Here is a 15,533-nt window from a genome sequence, read left to right as displayed (position 1 = left end):
CAATGTTCTTTGTATCACACTGTGCCAACTTCAAGAGGCAAATCTTGAATTAAGTATGTTAAATTTTAGATGGCGGCGGGACATCCGAGGGAAAGGATTTGACAGGAAGAAAGAAGCACAAAACGGTAGAGACATCAAGCAAGACTTGGCTGAGAGGTAACAGAAATCCATGGGTGACTTTTAAATCTGTCAGGCTACATACTGATGCTCCTGCCTTTAACAGCAGAACACCAAGGACTACAGAGAGAGTTGATGAGCACCTAGCAAACGGGTCAGAATATAAAAGGAAAGGAACAAGAAAAAGGAACCACCGGGATACTCTTCAGAGATAATGGCTTAGCAAGAAATATCCTTAAGGTTAATATGATTTGGATTCAAAAGGACCTACTTTAAGGGATCAGTGAACTAAGCGGTCTGTCCTTGAGATCTAGTTTACCTGCATGGCAGATAGGGTCCACAGGGTTTAGTCAAGAGGATTGGAGTCCAAATTCAGCCTCAGGCACTAGTTGTATGATCCTGGGCAAGTCACTTCATTCCAATTGCTTCAAAAAAAAAAATCTACATACAGCCCACAGGTACCAAGTAATCAGCCTTGCCTCTAGCATTCTATCTTCTCCATGCTCCTGGCTGCTAGTATTAGAAAACTGAAGAAATGGGTGAGAAGTGAAGAAATCTGCAAAATTACAAAACACGGTGTTAAGGCACAACCCAAAAAGATCTCAGCTTTATTATTAAAAATACAATACACCACACGATCAAATAAATCACTTAACTTCTGTTTGCCTCAGTTTCCACAATTGTAAAATGGGAATTATAGCTCAAACAGGATAATATTTATAAAGCATTTCACATATTTAGTGCTTAATAACTCTTCTCTTCCCTTTACCAACGAACGCTCTCCTTACTCCTTCACAGCCCGCCGAAAAAGATCATTTGCACCAAACCAACGAAGGTTTACTGAGTGAGAGAAAACAAGCTGACTTCATTTTTGGATTAGACAGATATACTCCCTTCTCTGATTAATAACTCTCCCACCCCACTCCCCAAGCTGTCTGCTTATCTCTCTGCCTCTTTCACGTCCGCACCTCCCTCCCCATCACTTCCAACCTCCACTCTGAAGGGTTTTCTGTTGGGTATTTACAGTCGAGCCGAGAAACTGGGCCCATTTGAGATTACACAGACCCCAGAAAGAACAAATGCTCTCCCTTGTGACTAAGCCCCTCTTTGTTTAAGGCAGGATCAGTTTCAGCGTCTGTACTTTAACTCCCGGCCTGACAAAAAGCAGATGTAATAAACATGCCTCTCGGTGCTAAATCCGAGCATCGTGCCCCAAGGAGAACGAAGTTAGTTGGGCAAGCAAAATGAACAAGAGACTGTTGAGAAAAGCTTATTTATAAAATGTGCCGATCTCCTGGCCCCTGAGCAATTAAGACAAAGCAATGAATGCATCCACCATGTTAACATAATGTTTAGCAATTTTGGAAGAAAGCACTGATTTTCCAAACCCTTCCAAATCCATTAGGTTATGGCTCTACTTCTCCCCTCCCCTTCACTAAACAACTTTTTTTTTTAAAAAGTAGTCTCTGTTTAATGCTTCCCCTTCCTAAAGATCCATTCTCTCACCCAAGACCCCAATGAACCAGCATCTATCACTGCCCCAACTAATCTCAAGAAACTGTCCCCCTCCAAGGTCAATAAGTCCTGCAGACTGTTCTTCTAGGTCTGTAACACACCTTCAGCAAAAGCTTTTTTAGAGGGGCAACTAGTTGATGCTGTGGATAGAGCACCAACCCTGAAGTCAGGAGGACCTGAGTTCAAATTTGGCCTCAGATATTTAACACTTCCTAGCTGTGTGATCCTGGGCAAGTCACTTAATCCCAATTGCCTTGAGGAGGGGGGAGGAAGTTTTTTTTAGAGTTTCAACTTAAGTGCAGGGGCAGCTGGAGAAGGAAATGGTAAATCACTCTATCTTTGCTAAAATTCTGAATAGAATCATGAAGAGTCAGACACAAATGACTCCAGTGTCTTCAAGTTGTTAGTGCCCTTCCTCCAAATTCCTTGGTATTTAACTAATACGTATTTTGCATTTATTTTTGTGTGTATATGGTACACATACCTTTAGCAGAGTATAAGCTCCTTGAGAGCAGGCTGCTTCAATTTTGTCTTTGTATTCTAAGATGAATCACACACAAAAACTGAATTCAATAACCCAGGGTTCAATAAACCGAAAATTATCTGGAATGAACTTTAATTTGACACAATTTTCTGGGGAAAATGAAAAGTACATTAGTATTAATTAGGTTTAGATTAACATCTTACACCATATACCACAATAAATGAAAATACAACCTAAAAAGTAAAGCTCATATCACAAAAATATTAAAAGACAAATAGATCACATATCTTTTATAGTGATTGGTAGGGAGCTAATTCTTAAACAAACAAGGGATAGAGGTGATGATGAAACAGAAAATCGATCATTTTGTTTGCATAAAATTGAAATACTTTTGCATGAACAAAATTCATGTGATTCCAATAAGAAGGGAATCAATTGTCAAATGGGGAAAAAATTTTGTAACAAATATCTCCAGCAAGGATTTGCTATCCAAGATAATTAACAAATATTTAAGACAAAAAAAACTTCTCCTGAATAGATTAAGTAGTGAAAGAATATGTAGAAAGAATCTCAATTTATTAACTATATGAAATAATGTTCCAAATCACTAATAAGAAAAGAAGTAAAAACGAAAACAATTTTGAGAATTTTACCTCATGGCAAATTAGCAAAAGTGAGTTTAATTAATATTGCAAAAGTTGTAGAAAGACAGGAACACTAAATACATTTTTGGTGAAGCTATGAATCAGTACAACCCATCCTGAAAAGCAATTTAGAATTATGCTACAGAGTGGCTAAATTGTCCATACCCTTTCATCTAGATATTCCACTGGTAGGCATGTATGCCAAAAAGGTCACAGACAAAAAGAAAGGGTCCATAGACACCAAAATATTTATAGCAACACTTTTGTTGGTAGCAGAGAAATGGATGCAAAGGACATGGTTTACAATCTGAGAATGGTTAAACACTCAAGCATTGTTGGTGAAGTTATGAATTGGCCCATCTACTCTGGAAAGTAATTTGCAATTATGTAAAAGGAAGAACTAAAAGGACATCCTTTGACCCAGAAATTCCACAGCTAGTAATATAACCTAACGAGGTCATATGCCCTTAAAAGTAAGGTCCAGGGGACACTAAAATATTTATAGCAGTATTTTTTGTGGTAGCAAAATACTGGAAACAAAGAAGATGCCCATTAATTCAGAAATAGTGAAATAAATTATGGTACATGAATATAATAGAATATTGCTATGTTATAGGAAATATGGAAATACAAACAAATTGATGTGAAGTGACCCATGTACACTAGGGAAAATAATATATATGATGCTTACAATAACAATGAAAAGATGAATCTGAAAACAATCAAACTTAATGTTGTCAAATTATAATCAACCAGATTGGTCACAAACAAGACTTCTCTACTGAGAACAAGACCTCTACTGAGGTGAGTGGCCAGGAGTATAGAATATTGAAATATGTTGGCCACATATTGGTGAATTTTTGTTCCTTTTTTTCTTTTTTATTATAAAGTATGACTTTCTGGGAAAGGATGGGAGAAAGGAAAAAATGGGAAATGACATAAAAACGAGATTTCAATAATTTTATTTCTTAAAAAAGATTAATCTATAGATTGTGAAATTCAACCCAGGGAACAAAAAGATTGTGGCTTCTGTCAGGCCCTACTAGTCAAAGATTACTGTCTGAAACATGGCAGAAGCATCCTGACTGTGATTGATGACCAGGCAAGGTCTCGCCCCTTTTCCTGGTGATAGCCAGACTTTGGGGCTAAAAATAAGCCATCCTTTCATCCCTTCCCCCAAACCAAGACTAAAAGTCCTTAGGATGTATCTGTAAGTTCCAGTGGTAAGCTAATCTTCTGGCTGCAGGGACTTGATCTACTTAGATCAGCAGAAGGAAAATTACAGGGATTCAGACATTCATCCACCTAAATCTTAAATACAAATTCAGAAATTCAGCTCCTGTGGCTATAACCCATCATTACAAGGATTCCCAAATCTCTTTCCCTATCCCTGACTTCTCACCTAAGTACCAGATGGTGTTTCTAATTATATTCAGGACCTTAAAGATCCTTCAGAGCAGATTTTTATTTTTGTTTTGGTATCCCCAGCACTTTGCATGATGGCTTGCTCACAAGTTGGAGTCTAACAAAAGTAAGAATTTATGTTCTACCATCATTCTAAGTTCAGTGTTTCTAATTATATTCAGGATCTTAAAGATCCTTCAGAGCAGACATTTTTGTTTTTGTTTTAGTATCCCCAGCACTTTGCATGATGGCTTGCTCACAACTTGGAGTCTAACAAAAGTAAGAATTTATGTTCTACCATCATTCTAAGCTCATTTTATCCCACCCACCCCTAAAATTCCATCTTCCAAGCTGTCCACTGAATATCAATGGTATCACCTCTATTTTCAGACCCCTAACCCCAGAATAACTGTTGATTTGTCCCAGATATCCATCTGTCATCCCTCTTTAAAGCAGGATCTTCATAGTTCAATCCAGCACTCTTTCCCCAATGTCTCATGATCTTGTATTGTTCTCATCATCTGTTTGGCACATTTTGATCCTCATATTCTTAGGATTCTCTCTGCTTCTTTAGGTTAAGTCCTGTTCCCTCATCAAAATTTTAAGATGTTTTACTTATTCAAACTAGTATTGTCAATTGGTACAAATTCATGTTGTTGTTGTTGTTGTTGTTGTTGTTTTTGCTATTTATCATTAACAATGAGTATATGTATGTAATGAAGCAGCATGTCATACATACCATAGCAGGAAAAACAATGATCCTGGATGCAAAAGAACAAGGTTCAAATCCTTACACCATTTTTTTACTTTACTCAGTTTTGAACAATCAAATCACCTCCATGGCTCTCCAACTTTTCATTTAGAAAATGAGGAAAGTAGTGAAGGTAAGCTGTTCTTAAATGAGAAGTCATCCAATCTTGGATGTAAACCCAACTTTAAATGAAAGAACCTCATAGATTTTTTTAAAGCACATATAGGTTACAAAAATTAGAAAAGACCTCATCACCTAATCAATCAACATGAAAGTGCCCTTGGCCAAGGTCAAAGAACAAGATAATGGCAGAATCTAAGGAGAACTCCAATCTTCTTGACATCTCATACAGAAAGGCAAGGGCTATTTCACATTGTGGGCAGTGGACAGAATGGTTTTTAAGGTCCCTTCATGCTCCAATATGCTTTGGTTCTGCAGTCCCCACATATTCCTTTGGCATCCCCCAGTGTAGGGCTCACAAATGCATTCCATAAACGGCTGTAGAGTTGAACCCAATTAGAAGTAGTTAGTTGTCCAGTGGGTGTGGGGAAGTATGAATGCATTACAATTGTGCCCTACAATTGAAAACATATGCATAAAAACTGAAAGGAAAGCTGACCATGAAATTTAAGCAGATGTCAAAAAAGATCTTGGCAGGGAAAGTTTGGGAACCATCAATCTGATAGAACCTGGCCCGGGCTTCCCTCCCAGTTCCACTCACAGGACAGCAAGCATACAGATCAGACTGCTGGACTATTCGCAGCTGCGGCAACTTTGGGGGCCAATGCTCCTGGCTGAGCCAGTGCTTCTAGGCAGCCATGGTTTAAGATAGTTCAACATTCCCTCGGCAGATGGTTTAAACACGGTAGAAACTGAGGATCAGGAAAAAGCTAAGCTCATTATTACGATGTGGAACACATTCTCTCCATCTTTGCCCCTCGACTTGGCAATCCCCTTTAAGCAGAGATTCATCCCCTGTATGAGACCTTTCATCAGTTTCCTAATGACTACCATCCAAACTGCTTATCTTACCCAAGACTCTCCATGGTCTCCATCTTTCCCGGTTTTTGAATCTGTTCCTCTCCCCATGTACTCTTATGCTTTAAGGTACTGTACAGAAAGTACTGCCCCTGGCTTTGCTACTTTCATGCCTCTGTTCACACCATTCTCTATACTTGGAATATCATTCCAACATCCACCTCCAGCTCATCTTGTTCAAGATCCAGCTCTCCTCTATCACTGTCTTGTAAACCTCCTACAATCAGACTTCTGACCTCGTCATTCAACTGAAACTTCCCTCTCCAAAATGGCCAGTGATCTTTGAATTGACAAATATAAATGTCTTTTTCCATTCATTTCGTGACCACTCTGATCCATTTGAAACCCTTGACCACCTTTTCTTCCTGGATACCAATGGCCTTTTCTCTCTAGGTTTTTATGACTTTGAAAAAAATTTTTCCTGGTTCTTTTCCTAACAGTCTACTCTCTCCTTCTCAGGAACCATTACTGGTTCTTAATCCACACCATGCTCACTAATCAAAGGCTCGTCTTCTTCTGCCCCATTTCACTTGAGTTACTCTTCAGCCACCATTATCATCTCTATACAAACAATTCCCGGATTTTTATATCCAGCTCAAGCTAGAGTTACATATCACCAACTGCCTTTTGGATATCTCAGACTGGATCTTCCAGAAACACCTCGAATTCATGATGTTCAAAACAGAACTCATTATCTTTACTCCTACCCTTTTCCCTCCTTACAAACTTTCCTCTTATCTGTCAGTGAAGTCATCAACCTCCTAGATATCCAAGATTACAGATCTCAGGGTTATCAACTCCTCACGATCACTCACAGAACATATCAAACAGATTCCCAAATCTTCCTGTTTCTTCACAACTTCTGTTCTTTAAGTCCCCTTCTCTCTACTCCAAAAGCCATTACTCTACTGTAGTTCAAGCCTCATTACCTCTCAACAGAATTATTGTCATAGCATTGAAAAAAATTTAATTGTACTTTTAGTATGTTAAATTTTCTTTATTTATTTGGTTACATTTCATGTTCTAAACCATCCCTCCCCTGATCACACTAAAGAAAGCTCCCATTTGACACAAATAAATAAATATATATATATATATATGTATATGCATATATACAGATAGATATCTACAAATACATACATATATATGTATATATATATAGAGAGAGTGCCTATAAACACACTTGTATATAGATGTGTGTGTGTGTGTGTGTGTGTGTGTGTGTGTGTGTGTGTGTATAAAACCATGCCATGTATACTTCTATTTACTATTCTTTCTCTGGAGATGGATATTATCTTCCTTCACAGACCCTCAGTAAAATTAGTCTCTACACCTTGAGTGTCTCTTCTCTCAAATCTATCTTCCACAAAGCGATATTTTTAAAATGTAGGTTTGCCTGTTTCATCCTCCCATTTAAACTCCAATAACTCCCTATTACCTTCAGGATGAAATCTAAAGACATCCAGTTGACATTTAAAGCTCTTTACAGCCTACCTTCTTTCTGCATTTCCAGACTTCTCACTCCCTCAATGCATTCTGTGATCCAATGACACTTGCCTGCTTGCAGGCTCTCCCTTTACTCTATGTGCCTTTGCACTGACTGACCCCCATGCCTTCCTTCTTTCTCCTGCCTTTTACTTTCCCTGGTTTCCTTCAAGACTCAGTTCAAATCTCCTCTTCTGTAGAGACCTTTCCCAGGCCCCTTGATACCTAATTAGCCTTCACCTCTCAAATTTCCTTCTATCTGTTCTGTATATATCTTATCTTTTCCGTTAGAATGAGAGTTCTATGAGTTAACTGGGTTGAGTTGACATTTTTATCCATGGCACTTACGACAATGGCAGAATATACTATGTGCTTGTTGACTAACCAACATCACCTCCTCTGTATGTATGCTGAATTCTGAATTAACTGCTGTTGAACTGGCTTATGATCTAGCAAGCATTCATTCAGTAGATTCTTGCTGAATGAACAAGATGATCAATTAGAAATGTAAATACTACCTACTGAACCTCTGAGCTGAGAGTTTGCTTCTCTATCTAGCTTTTCACTTTTCTTTCCATCTTATTCATCTTCCTTTACCCCTTTCACCTTCTTTTTCCTCAGCATTTTCACAGCCCACCTTATACCTGTCTAGTCATGAATTCTCACAATGCTGATGAATGCCTCAGTCTTTTGATGATTTTTTAAAAAAAGGGATCTTCAGTGGGGAAAGAATTCCAACATTACAGGCTGTTTCAGAAAATAAAAAGTTCTCACCAAATAAACTGCTCTGGAAGAAACTAAAACATTACACAAAATTAACATGAGATTATGGCCTTTAAAAGCTTCACTTGAAGGTACAGGCTCAAAGAATTTGCTAATTCTGCCAATCAAATCAAAGCAAAACCCCTGATGACTTTAGAAAAGCACACTTCATCAGGAGGTGGCTAAAAAAGATATCAGTAAATATTAAGTGACTTTCATAAATACCTTCCATAGGCTTTGAGATGTTGTTGCTAATATGAACCCTCCCTCTTGGCCAAGAAAGTTCACAATAAGTAAACTGAGGCTTAGAGAGATTGGGGGTCCAAATGAAATGGAACCAATAGTTCAGCTACAATTAAATTTGCCTGCTGGTGTGCTGGTTTTGACTTCAAGAATCACATCCCATTGACAGAGAGGTTCTAGGAGAATTCTTATGCCCAGAAAAGGAAATGGTGGTTTATTAATCTGATTTTAAATGGATGATCCAAGTGATGATTTGACTTCTCAGTGGCTTAGCTTATGGGACACTAGACACTCCCACAGTATCCAGGGCCTTTAATTTGATAAATGGGCAATGAGTCATACCAACGGTGCAGAACTCCTTTGTACTTCAAACAAGTACATAACCAAGGGAACAAAGTTTAAGCACAAGCCATTTAAATACTAAGACTAATTCTGTTTCACTATCTGCCAGGCCACCTTTCTGATAATAACAAAGGGTCAGAATGACTGGCCTTGTGTTCCATTTACAGGATCTTAGATTCAGAGCTAGAAGAAAAACTACTTTGGAGCTTGATCACAGGAACAAAGATTTAAAGCTGAGAGTTCTAGGTTAGTCATCTAGTCGAGGACTTCTTAAATTTTTTCCACTCACGACCCCTTTTTGCCTGAGAAATGTTTATACAATGCTAGGTATTTAGGTATAAAAAAGGTACACAAATCAAACATTTATTAATAATAAATTATATTGCAAACCACCACTCCTTCTACCCATCCTCCCCATCATACACACACACATAGTTATCTGACCCGATATGGGATCATGACCTACAGTTTAAGAAGCTTAGTCTGGGGACCTGATTTTACTCGAGAAAACAGAGGTTCACTGAGTTTGAGACATCTGCTCAATGTCACAAAGACATACTTGGAAAGTTTACAACTGCATAAATTAACATCAATATTGCACCTTACTATGATATTATGCCATCCAAGCTGGTCAACTGGCCAATGTCTTTCACCAATATCCCCTTGATATTCCTTCTGATCTTACTATCACTTGTTACAAGTGTTAGAGTAGCTAGGTATCAAGATATATCCTTCCTAGTGACTGACAGAGCAATGATGACTCTCAAAGAGAAAAAAAAAATGGAATGCCCTGTATCCTTGACAATATCAGTCAAGTCAAGCAATCATGAGCCTTCCAAGGCTGTCCCGGACACATGCAACAAGAACAAAAAATAAATCTTAACTCCAATCGCCTCAGCAAAAATAATAATAATAATAAATTAATTAATTAAAATTAAAATCCCAAAGATAAGAATGGTTTGGACAGTTCCATCAAAATCACTAAGTACACATGGCTTGTTTTTGCTATTCTCTCCTCATCCTTATTTCTACTTGTGAAATGAAAGCTTTTGCTCCCCTTAAAGTAATTTAAATCCCAAAGGAATAGATCCTTGCCTCTGCCCCAGATGTCACAGTTCAGATAGGTGGCTTAAGCCAGATTTCTCACCACTGTTCCAATAAGGAAGAGGAACAAGCCTGTATTGGAGAGTGTTTGTGGAGGGGAGGGGAAAAAGGAGGGGTCTGCTGGGGGAGGAAGGGGCTTTAATGAAAGACAGCAGTCAGCTCCTTCAAAAGTCACACTGCCATATTCTGAGTCAGCAAGTTTTCAACCAACAGATTTCCTAAAGCTTTTCTCTTTTTTTTCCCCTCAAAATGATTGTTATTACTTCTCCACGAATTCTCCTGGCTAATGAAATTAGTCTTAAAATAGTCAGCAGAGTAAGGCCCCATTAATTTCAACTCTAGAATCATAGAACTTTATAACTAGAAGAAACCTTAGAGATTACCTGCTCATCTTCATTTTACAGACATGGAAACTTAGGACCTGAAAGGGTAAACTGCCCTCCCCAAGATTATAAACCCTTCAGTGGTAGAACTGGACTACAACTTTGGTCCCCCCTCACCACTAGTCCCTCCATCCCTCCATCCCCCAATGGCTTTTACCACATGATCTCTAATTTAGGATCTATGATCATTCTAATGAGATTGGTCTAAAGCATACTACATCAGTCCCTCATAAATAGTACCGTTAACATAAACAAAGATTTCTCCTAGGACTATTTAAAATACACGTAAGAATACCCTGTTTTCAATAGTCGAGAATTTCCAAGGCAACATTTACACACAAACTACTGATATATGCTAATGAAAAATCACTCATTTTTTTCCAATAAAGCTCGATCTCTAAAGGCCTCTTCAAGGCAACTCTAGAATTACAGACAGAGCTGAAAGGGACTTCACAAATTATCTGCTTCAACTCTCTCATTCTATATCCAGGCCACAGAGGTTAAAAGACTACCTTGAGATCACAATGATGATAACATTGTTTTTTCCAGAGCACTTGCAGCCTTTTTTTGTTAACCTAGTTTATGCAGAAGTAACAACACAGTTATTAAAATATTCTGTAATGCAGACATTTTACTATTTCAAACCATCATTTCCAAATAGTTCAGGCTGATAAGGATTTTGTTATTCACCATTCATATATAAAAACTTATATATGGGGGAAGAGAGAGAGTCAGAGAGAGGAAGACAGAGACAAAGACAGAGACTTTTATCTGCCTCTGTTTCCTCCATAAAATGGAGATGATAACACCTACCTCCCAGGGATGTAGTGAGGATTAAATGAGATAATATTTGTAAAGTGACTGGCATAGTGTTTGGCAGCTAGTGGGTCCTATGTAAATGTCAGTTATTACCATTATTATTATAATATCTTTATGTCTTTTTAGCAGATTACAGTCAAGTTGGAAAGGAATTCAGGTAAGCTAATTCAACCCCTATTTATAACTGATGAGACTGGGTGAGGATCAGAGAATGAAATACCTTGGCCAAGGTCACCCCACAAGGTCGTGGCAGAATAAGGAGAGAATTCCCATCTCTGGAGCCCCAGCCCAATGAATTTACTTCTGAGCATTGTAATGTTAACAGCACTCTAGTCACATGACATCCGAAAACTAAGTGATCAGTCCAGTCTCAGCCACCAATAGGAGCGTGACAAGCCTTCATTTTTCTTTCGAGGATGTAAAGGTGACATGCTCAGCCTCCTTTGCTGGGCCACACAAATCTCCCAGATGCAGGCAGGATGAGCACTGACTAGGAGAGATTATATTCAGAATATCTTATGAGATTAGATATTGTGAATCCTTCACGTGCCTGCTTCTGTCTCAGTTAAAGCTCACAATGTAAGGGGCTGCTTGGTTAAAACCTCTGGCTAACATCTCAGTTTTCCAAAGGAAAAAAATAAACCCCAATGACAAACCAGGAGTGAAGCAAGAAAAGGTGCACATCCATCATAAAAAACACACAGATTTTAGCTATGATACAAAAGCCCAAAAGGCAGTCACGAATTTCCTAGTAATTTGTCCAGATTTCCAAATATTGGCCACTGAAATCAGATGGTTTAGGAGGAGAAAGTCAGGCCAGAGACTTTGCCCAGCCCTCTCTCACTTAAATCCAATTCCCTTGCATGTCATGGCATCCCCTCACAGATGTCATGGTCCTCTTCAAGAACAAAGATCAAACAACAACTAGATCTCCTATATTTACTCACTTGGTCCCACAGATAATAGTTGAAGGTAACCTTATTGATCATGTCAAATTTAAGAAAGCATCATCTATAGATTGAGTGCTGATTGCCTCTGTGTGACTATGGTAAACCACTGAAACTTTCCATGCCTCTGTTTTGTCATCTCTAAAACAATGACTTCTTAGGACTCCTCTGGTTTCATGTCTATGTGTTGGAAATTTCTATTTGCAAGAGAGATTTCTCTGAATTTAGAGAATTTAAACATAGAGAGAGAGAGAGAGAGAGAGAGAGAGAGAGAGAGAGAGAGAGAGAGAAAGAGGAGAGAGAGAGAAGAGAGGGAAGAGGGAGAGCTCTACATACATATACATGTGTATGTATATATGTGTGTATGCATATGTGTAAATATATACATTATGGTATATTATATATATGGTATTATGGTATATTATGCTACATATTATGTAATAATATATATGTATATTCCATAATAGTAGAAAGCATGAATATTATGATTGTGTAAAGTGAAGAGATTCAATCCCTTCCTTCCCCCACTTAAGAGCTATAGGAATATCTAACTTGAGATCATCCCATTTTCAGATCAAAGAGGTAGAAAGAAAAAGCTAAAAGGCCGAGGGGGGGTAGGAGAGAAGAGAGGGCGGCTGCTGTGGGCGAGGTGTTCAGAATATAATTGTGGTTTGTACTGAAACATTTTGAAGCTTTATTATGAAATCGCTCTACAAATTGTCTTCAAACCTTGTCAGAAGGGTTGTCTTGCCTTTAGGTAATGTTAGGATACCAGAAGGAATCTATCTAAATAATAATCTCTCTAATGTGCTAATTTGTCCATCTGTGACATAAATTCCCAAGGGCCTCAGCAGCCGTCTCTGAGCACAGAATTGGTCACCAGGAAAAGAAGGTTGCCGTTGTTAAGGTAGACCTTACAGGAGATACCGAAGAAGGTTGGGCAAATGCTACTGGAAAATCACAAGGGAACATCAAGACAATCCCCATCTGGGTTCATGACCATTCCTACATGGTACATTTTGCAAGCCCATACAAAACACCTTAGGGACAAGGTACCTAGATGAATCAGGGGAAAGGGAGACGGAACCCAGTTATAGGCAAAGCCAATGATGACTCATTAGAAAAATACTGATAAATGGATTCTTAGGGAATTGGCCTGGGGAGAGTGGGAGGAGTGAGAAGGAAGCAAGGAGGAGGGAAGGACCCTGGCAGAAATAGGATTACAACAATTTGCCTCCTATTGCTGATTCAACAGCAAGTTAAATAATGGTAGGCGTACAATGGGATTCTCCCAATCCTACCTACAGTAAGTTCTTTTCTTCCAAATAATTTTGATGACTTTGTTCCCGGAATTCAGTGGCAATTCAAAAAGGGGGGGAAAGATTACAACAAGGCATCGCTATTACCAACAATTCCTCCAACATAAGATTTTTATCTGTAACATGGGTACTCCATCTGGTAACCAAACCAAACAATACATAATTGGAGAAAATGTTGCCATGTGGTCAAGTGAAATGAATGCTGAATTTCAAATGACAAGCCCTCAGTTTCAATTCTGCGTCTATTTATAACTATCTGTGTGATTTCAGGCAAACTACAGGATCTGGACCTAAGTATCCTTATTTGGAAAATGGGAGAGGTGGACTTGTTCTCTAAAATTTCTTCTAGATTTATTTCTATGATCTTATGGTCAAAATTCTTGGAGTGGGTTGGATTCATCACAAAAGATAACAAAGTGAAGGCAGAACAATTCAACTCCCACCTTGCTTCTTTTTTTCTCTATCAAGGAAAATGAACTCCAAACTGGGAAAATTAGCATAAAGATGGTCAAATGGAGTTGTAGCTGAATAAATGAGATTATTAAAAAAAAAAAAAAGATTGTAAGCAAAATACCTAACTTTCCTCTAAGAGGTCAATAAATCAAATCCAGTAGAACTATAATTCCAGGGTGCAGAGAAAAGTAAAGTACAAAATTAACAAGCTGTTGAAAAGTCAGGAAGAACCAGAAAAGAAGTATAAAACAGGAAATAGAGAAAGGTTGTCTTGATTTCCCAAAGAGGAAAAAGAATACATCCCATTGGTCAGTGATCCTCACTTCAATTTCAGAAAAATTTTAGAGTGTAAAAGGGCTGGTTAGAAAATATCTTAAAAAAGGAAGAGACAATTAAGGAATGCCAACTTAGTTTCACTTTTCTCTTTTTTGTGAGTACAATTAGACTGGAAGATCTAGGGGAAGGGCACTGACATAATGTAACAATGTTAAAAAAAAGTCTTCGACAAAGTCTTTCATGCCATCTTTGTAAACATAGATGTAGAGCTGAGAGCTAGATAACAGTATAGTTAGGATGGAAAAGTGATGGGACCCAAAGTGAAGCCATTGATGGCTCAAAGTCAATTTGGAGAAAGGTTTCTGGGGGCATATCTTGGGGATCTGTCCCTGAGCCTAAGTTAACATTTTTAGTCAATGATGAGGATGAAGGCATCCATATAATTGGCACATTTATCGAAATGGTAGATGGCATGAAGTTAAGAAGGAATAGTTATATGACAAAAAGAGGATCTAAGAAGCCCTCAAGTAGAGTGTCAGAGTGAGTAATTCAATCTTCTTAGGCTGAACTTAGAGTTCTTAACTCCTAAATAGCAGATGGGTACAAAAGGAAGCAACCTTCAAGGCAGGTCAATAAAGTGGCTGGAGTCGACCAAGCTCACAGAAGAAATATGTATCAGATAATCAGTTTCAAAAATATCTCAGAGAGGTGAGGCTACCAAAAGAACAAAAAATTTATGGCTATAATTATCAATAAAAAAAAGTGATAGAGAAAACACGAGAAAATCTTAACTCATGTGTCTTCTCTCTCAGCTCTATAAAACCTTTCTGAAAATGATCTACACAGGAATGAAGGTTTATTCTTGGTAAAACTACTAGCAACAAAGTGGCAGGCTTTCAAAGATGGCTTTCATATCTCTGAGAAGTATAAAGAATAGAACAGTAAACACTGAGTCTACTAAGAGCAATAATAACAAAATACATTTAACTATATGCAAAATAAAGCTTTAAAGAATGTGCAGTAGTTTCCAGATACAAGTTCTGATCATTATCAACATGACAGAGTTGCAATCACACTGACCACTCATGTCAATAATCCTCCAACTATTAACATCACATTGATGTATGGTATAAAGGGATAGGCTCTTCAAGAGCTGAGAGATGGTATTAACTGGTGGATGTAGAGATGATTCAGTTGGGAATAGAATCATACAGAGGAGGGAGAGTAGTGGGGTCAAGTCCCACCACTAACTTACTGGCTGTAAATCTTGACAAATTCTTTTAGATTGTGAACTTCTCTGCCCATTGCAGATTAGACAATCTGCTCTGGTAAAGGGAATTTCCATATATTAGTGAAATGATAGTTCCAAATATCTCACTCTTCTGAAAAGAAAAAAAAAAAAAGAAGTCACTGTTTGAAGACTGCCCTGACTAGAGTTCAAAGGCAA

General features: G+C 38.1%; 1 protein-coding gene and 1 long non-coding RNA gene across 3 annotated transcripts in view; one reads left to right on the top strand and one right to left on the bottom strand.

Moving 5' to 3' along the window:
* The window catches only part of LOC127559236 (uncharacterized), a 44,719-nt gene extending 43,885 nt beyond the window's left edge, over window positions 1–834 (top strand). Inside the window, exon 3 of the long non-coding RNA XR_007953091.1 lies at window positions 70–834. This is a non-coding gene — a long non-coding RNA (uncharacterized LOC127559236). The remainder of the gene's footprint in view (window positions 1–69) is intronic.
* IGSF3 (immunoglobulin superfamily member 3) overlaps window positions 1–15,533 on the bottom strand; it is a 125,571-nt gene that overhangs the window by 96,448 nt on the left and 13,590 nt on the right. The window lies entirely within an intron of this gene.

This window comes from Antechinus flavipes, chromosome 4 (genome assembly GCF_016432865.1).
Source record: "Antechinus flavipes isolate AdamAnt ecotype Samford, QLD, Australia chromosome 4, AdamAnt_v2, whole genome shotgun sequence".
In the NCBI taxonomy this organism is placed as follows: Eukaryota; Metazoa; Chordata; class Mammalia; order Dasyuromorphia; family Dasyuridae; genus Antechinus; species Antechinus flavipes.
This window is presented reverse-complemented; position numbering and strand designations above follow the sequence as displayed.